The sequence below is a fragment of the Mustelus asterias genome, chromosome 12 (genome assembly GCF_964213995.1).
Source record: "Mustelus asterias chromosome 12, sMusAst1.hap1.1, whole genome shotgun sequence".
NCBI classification, from domain to species: Eukaryota; Metazoa; Chordata; class Chondrichthyes; order Carcharhiniformes; family Triakidae; genus Mustelus; species Mustelus asterias.
In genome coordinates, this window is record NC_135812.1 from 19,829,262 (window position 1) to 19,836,308 (window position 7,047).

Genomic DNA, 7,047 nt, shown 5'->3' on the forward strand with positions numbered 1-7,047 from the left:
TTGGAAGGTGTTGTCTAAGGATCTTTGGTGAATTTCTGCAGTGCATCTTTTAGATAGTATACGCTGCTGCTGAGCGTCAGTGGTGGAGGGAGTGGATGTTTGCAGATATGGTGTCAATCAAGTGGGCTGCTTTGTCCTGGATGTTGTCAAGCTTCTTGAGTGTTGTTGGAGCTGCACCCATCCAGGCAAGTGGAGAGAATTCCATCACACTCCGGACTTGTACCTTGTGGTTGGTGGATAGGCTTTGGGGAATCAAGAAGTAAGTTACTCGCTACAGTATTCCTAGCCTCTGACCTGCTCTTGGAGCCACTATTTATGTGGCAAGTCCGGTTGACTTTCTGGTCAATGGTAACCCGAAGAATGTTGACAGTGGGGGATTCAGTGATGGTTACACCATTGAATGTCAAGAGGTGGTGGTTAGATTGTCACTTATTGATGATGGTCATTGCCTGGCATTTGTGTGGCGTGAGTGTTACTTGTCACTTGTCAGCCCAAGCCTGGATATCGCCTAGATCTTGTTGCATTTGAACATGAACTGCTTCAGTACTGAGGAGTCACAAATGGTGCTGAACGTTGTGCAATCATCGGCAAACATTCCCACTTCTGACCTTCTGGTGGAGGGAAGTTCATTAATGAAGCAGCTGAAGATGGTTGGGCCTAGGACAACTAGTCTGAGGAACCCCTGCAGAGATGTCCTAGAGCTAAGATGACTGACCCTCCACAACCACAACTATCTTCCTATCTAGCAGGTATGACTCCAACCAACAGAGAGTTTGCCCCCTGACATGCATTGATTCCAATTTTACTAGGGATCCTTGATGCCACACGCGGTTGAATGCGGCCTTGATATCAAGGGCTGTCACTCTCACCTCACCTGTGGAATTCATCTCTTTCATCCATGTTTGAACCAAGGCTATAATGAGCTCAGGAGCTGAGTGGGAGGGGTCTTAATGTCCAAGGGGTGAGGGAGGGAGTGCACTGATAGATTTGGACACCCTTGCAAAACAGCGCCCGAGCACTCAGAGGCCAGGTTCACTGGTGTGTTTAGGCCCCCCTCCCCTGCCCCCCTCCCAATACCAGCACAAAACTCCCAACCCCAAAAAAGTGACTTGCGCGTGGGAGGATTGTGGTGCGTTGCGGAGCGCGCCTAAGAGATCGGCACAGATTGCCCCATTATTCTCGCCATTATGGCACTTAGAAATTTTTGAGGCGATTTCCGCCCCTGGTCATTTGTTGGGAGTATCGCAGCCTTAGTGTGTGCCTGGCAGTGGCTGAGGGAGAGGCTTGAGGTAATACAAACATTTAATAAATTAGCTTCAAATAGTTATTATTTCCACATATTTGCAGTATACACGTGATTAAGTTATTGTGGCATAACTAGCTTGTATTTGCTAATTATGAATCAGTGGCTTGCAAATATAATTGCATTTGGAAACTGTGCTTTAACCTTTCATTCGTCTGAAATATCTCCGTCTAGTTGCATCCTAAAATTAGAATATTTTTTATCTTTGAATATTTGAATAATTTTTTGAGATAAATTTTGTGTCCATAATGGAGCAAGTTGTCTGCTGGAATTTGTGTTTCTTTCACACCCAACATCAGCATCATGCCAGGTCAGCGTAACTCCTACTGTATGCAAAGTAAATGGGTGCGAGCTTCACCACTTCAATATTTCTGAACTCCAACCTTATTTGCACTTAGGTACAATTCCATTTTGCGCTCCCCTTGATACTAGGTATAAAAGCATCTGTATTTTAGTGCAGAGTTCTTTCATCAAATTGGAACTGAACTGATACTACTTAAATACTTTGATTCTTGCAACCGTCAGACATGTATGCTATCAAGGCAAATTGCAGAGGTACACCCTTATTTCACGTTTGCCATTTTATTCTTGTCATTACATGCAATGGACGCGGTCTTGCTGGCTGTTCATGCCATGTTCCCAGTGCAGCGAAGTTGGAGAATTTGGCACCCAGCCAAATCACTTCAGCGGGATGGGAAAATTCTGCCGGTGTGAACAGCCATATCATTCCAGCCTATGTGCTTTTGAAATCTTACCTTGATCCCCATTGAGAAAATGTTAGGCAGTCTCACATTTTACAGTCTATCACTTGAAGCCAGTCATTTAGGATTATAGACCAAAGCATACAACACAACTAGTGAGAATTCTGCCCTTTAGTCCAAACCAGCCATACATAGTACACTGTAGGACAAAAAATTATTCGAACCGCTGGTTTTTTTTCTCTCAAAGGTAGTAGCTGCACACGCCAGGTCTGTTTGATTTACCCAACCAATTCTTAAGAAGGTGAAAACTCTGGATTCATGGGGAACATTGCCTTGCTAAGCCCCTTTGAAACATGCATTGCCTATTGCTAGCCAGAATTATATGATGAAGTAAGCAAAATTTAGTTTATCAGAAAGACTTGTGCTGAGTTACATTGTGGAACTGTGGGAAAAGTTTCCATTGGTGAACATTAGTGAACATGGAACTGGATTATAGCTACAATCCTGTGCAGTGACATGAAATAGTTGTTATTTAGTATGTCAGGCTGGAAAGTACTGTGGAGCGCACATATAAATTATCTGAAGTGGAAATATTGAGTTTGAACTCGACTTTGCTAGGGGGGGGGGGGGGGGGGAAGAACTCAAAACTAACTGCCCAAATCAATACAATTATATCTAATGGAATCAAATAAAATAGAAAAGATTTTGAGAATTCAGGTTAAGAAATAGAGAGAAGGTTGGGGAAATTTTAACCTCTTCTGGATGAATGCCCCTCTAAAATAACATTTTATGTATAAATAGTTTCCAAAAATGGGCAAAAGCTGTAAGTCACAGCTTCAACATCAATGGAGGATCAGAATTAGTGAAATTCTCTGTGTGAAAGGTTTCCCCACACATCTCCCCCAAACTTTCCCCCTCTCACTTTGAACCTGTGCCCTTGTAATTGACACTACCACCCTGGGAAAAAGGCTCTGACTATCCACTCTGCATATGCCTCTCATAATTTTGTAGACTGCTATCAGGTCTCCCTCAACCTCTGTTTTTCCAGTGAACACAATCCTAGTTTATTCAACCTCCTCTTAGCCAATGCCCTTGAGACCAGGCAACATCCTGGTGAACCTTATTTGCACTTTCTCCAAAGCTCTTCATCCAGACACACTGAACAGCCATGGGGACCAAATTCGCACCTCAATATGCCAATATCTTCATGCACAGGATGCATGGAGAACAGTGACCACGACATCACACAACCCTGCCACAGCAACCTCTGCAAGACGTGCCGGATCATCGACACGGATGCCATCATCTCATGTGAGGACACCATCCACCAGGTACATGGTACATACTCTTGCGACTTGGCCAACGTTGTCTACCTGATGCGCTGCAGGAAAAGATGTCCGAGGTATGGTACATTGGCAGGACCATGCAGACGCTATGACAACGGATAAATGAACACCACTCAACAATCACCAGGCAGGAGTGTTCTCTTCCTGTCGGGGAACACTTCAGCAGTCACGGGCATTCAGCTTCTGATCTTCGGGTAAGCGTTCTCCAAGGCGGCCTTCACGACACACGACAACGCAGAGTCACTGAGCAGAGACTGATAGCCAAGTTCCGCACACATAAGGACGGCCTCAACCGGGATCTTGGGTTCATGTCACACTATCTGTAACCCCCACGACTTGCCTGGGCTTGCAAAATCTCACTAACTGTCCTGGCTGGAGACAATTCACACCTCTTTAACCTGTGCTTAACCCTCTCTCCACTCACATTGTCTGTACCTGTAAAGACTTGATTACCTGTAAAGACTCGCATTCCAACCATTATCTTGTAAATTGAGTCTGTGTCTATGTGTGCCCTGTTTGTGAACACAACTCTTCACTCACCTGAGGAAGGGGCAATGCTCTGAAAGCTTGTGCTGCCAAAAAAACCTGTTGGACTTTAACCTGGTGTTGTGAGACTACTTACTAAGTTTGATGCTGCCTGACCTGCTGAGTAATGCCAGCTTACTTCAGATTTCCAGCCTCTGCAGCACTTTGCTTTTATAATCTGTTTGGGATGTTGGCTGAGGGGTAAATATCAGCCAAGGCAGCAGGAAAGCTTTCCTCTTGTTCAAAATTGTCACGCTTTTTATTTTAATGCCGACCTGAGGGGTTTAGAGCTCATCCGAAATGAACACCTCAAACAGAATGCCACTCCATTGATGCGTCAATCTGCATTATGTGCTCAAATCTTTGGAATGCACCTTGAAGCTACTTCCCGCTGACTCAGATGGGAGTGCTACCATTGAGCTGCAGCTGACAGCCCCTAGGAGTGGCAACCATTTCCAAATTACCGCCTCCCTAGCCCAATGGACGTTAATGTCAGTTGTATTAATCCAAATGCTACCCCAGCTGAGATCAGCTGGGGGATTGGACCTGAAATTTTAATCGTTTATCCTTTCTGAAGATATTAAAATTCCTGGGCTCAGTATGATGCTGCTTTTCATTATGTGCTCAAGTTCCTGCCAATCGCAGTCTTCTGGAACTTTCTTTGAGGGAATGGATGCTTGAGGTAAGAAATTTGCAGTTTTATATATGTATATAGCCAAATATAAAGCTGCAACACATTTCAACTTGAGGAGCTGTCAGATTTGGCATACATGGATGAGTTCTTGTGGCAGAAATTCAGAAATGCTGTGTTCTGCTTTAGTGCACAATGTTCCTTCAGATTATCACTGAATTTATGTGGCATCGCCCAGTGTTTTGTAACAACAGCACGCTGAGTTATGGAATGGCGGCTTCCAATTTACCCCTACACCACTGGCTTGCAAATGTCAGATCTGTTGCTATGAGGAGACACTGAGTGATGAGCAAAGAACCTCTTCTGGGAGCAAGTGCAAGTCAAAGGCCGCTCAATCCCCAATTCTGTAGAATTCCTCCTCTTCAAGTTGGCTGCAGCCAGTTCATAGCCCACAGATGCTGAACTGAACAAAAAGCCCCTGTGACTTTAATGAGTGGCATTAGTTTTCTAAAAAAAAGCACAACTCAATTCCTTTATGCTGGCATTGACATTAAGCAGTCGCTTTGCACAATGAGTTGACCTCTCTTGACACCAGTTTCACAGCCTATTAAACTATAAACTGAAAGACACACACTTGGACAATTTTGAACAACAAAGATCGCAATTGAGAAAGTCTTTCGGCAGCCTCCTCCAGCAAGTTTATTCTGCGACACTTCTTGATGTGTAGTTTACTTTGAGGCTGAATAGGGAACAAAACAGTATCATTTGTAGGGACCATTATTCCATATTACGTTTCACATTTTTGATTGCTTTCCTGTCAGTTGTGGATGTCTTTTTTTTTGCATGAACCACAGGCACTTTGATTTTTGAGCAGTTCCTTCCCAGCAAGTCATGTCACTTTGAAAGCAGACATGCCACACTCTGCACTCCAGCACATCATTGCTCGGAGGTTCTTTTCCAAATTGAGCCATTGAACTCCTGGAAAAAACATGAATCAAACTTTAAACTGGCCTGAGGTGCGCCGGTTTTATTTTTCAGTCAGTGATTCAGTCGGACATTGTGGGGACAAAAAGGAAAATAAATCCTACTGTGACAGCTAGTGAACTCTCTAAACTCTCCAGTATTTCTCTCTCCAACATTGCGAGAAATTCGGGATTCTGACCCCTACATAAGGTGATCCAAAGATGTGCATGTTGGGTTGATTGGCCATGCTAAATTCCTCTTTAGTGTCAATGGGATTAGCAGGATAAATACGTGGGGTTACGGGGATAGGGCCTAGGTGGGATTGTTGTCAGTGCAGACTTGATGGGCTGAATGGCCTCCTTCTGCACTGGAGGTATTCTATGATCATTCAGAGCTGGTTCTCTTGAAGAGAAGAGAGGGCGGAATTCTCCCAAGTCCCCACCAGCTGCTTCAATGGTGGGTTGTGGGGTGAGGAGGATTTGGCAAGAGGGCCGAAACCTGTTTTTCTGCCAGTGTGAATTTACAGTGGGATCTTCCCCTGGCGCCCTCCATGGCGAATCAGGTAACCCGCTGGAGATTGGCATGAACCTCATTTGAGATTAAATGCTGGTCTGAACTACACGTCTGATTCTCTGTAGTGCCAGCAAGAAAATACACCTGGAACACGTGGCGTGCAGTTGTCGGGACTCGCCTGAACAATGCCTGGGGGCATTGCCTCCGGAGATCAGGTTGGAGACTGCCAGCAATCCTGGACCCCAGAACATCACAGCAATCAGCGTCTGCAAATGGGCCTTTCAGATTCAGCATCTTGGGGTGGGGTGGGTGGGGATCCAGGGTCCATCTGCCAGCCTCATAATGTGCCTGCAGGTCCAACTTCTTTCTCAAGAGATCCGTCTTGCAGTCTTAGCGTGCTCCCTGAGATCCATTTTCATTTTCAGGAGATCCATCCTCTTTCTTCAAGAGTGGGTCCCTGATATTGGGCGCTTTTTCAAGATGGCGCCCGCATAGGATGATGAACTACTCTCCCACAGGCCTGCCCTGCCACGGAATACGGCGCAAAACACCCGGGTGCATAATTAATAAGGTAATTAATCAGGTTTGAGCCAGATGATTTGGTGTGCTTTCCTGCCAGCCTCCGTAGCTCAGCAAAACATTTACTAATTTTGAACATCTCTATCTTATTCTCTGTTCTGATGAAAAGGAGCTCATTTCCTCCAGGTTCTATTTGTAATTAAAATCTCTCGGATGCAATTTTCCACCGTTCATGCCCTGTTGCCATCGCAAGAGAGCGTGGAGAATTTGGTGCTCAGCTAAATCTCCGATCATTGCAGCAGGACCAGGGAATGCCGTGGACATGAAGCAGCGGGAAAATTCCGGCCCTCATCTCCCTGAATCTCTTCTGCTCTTTCTCTAACATATCCTCCCTCAAGTGGGGCATGTAAAACTGGACAAAATGTCCAAACCACAAACTGGACTGTGTTTGCCCAGTCTAATAAATACCGACCAGGATATTCTGAATGGCAGGCTTTCCTGTCCCACCATCTGAAAAGTTGCCAGCGCCTCTGCGTCCCCCATAGG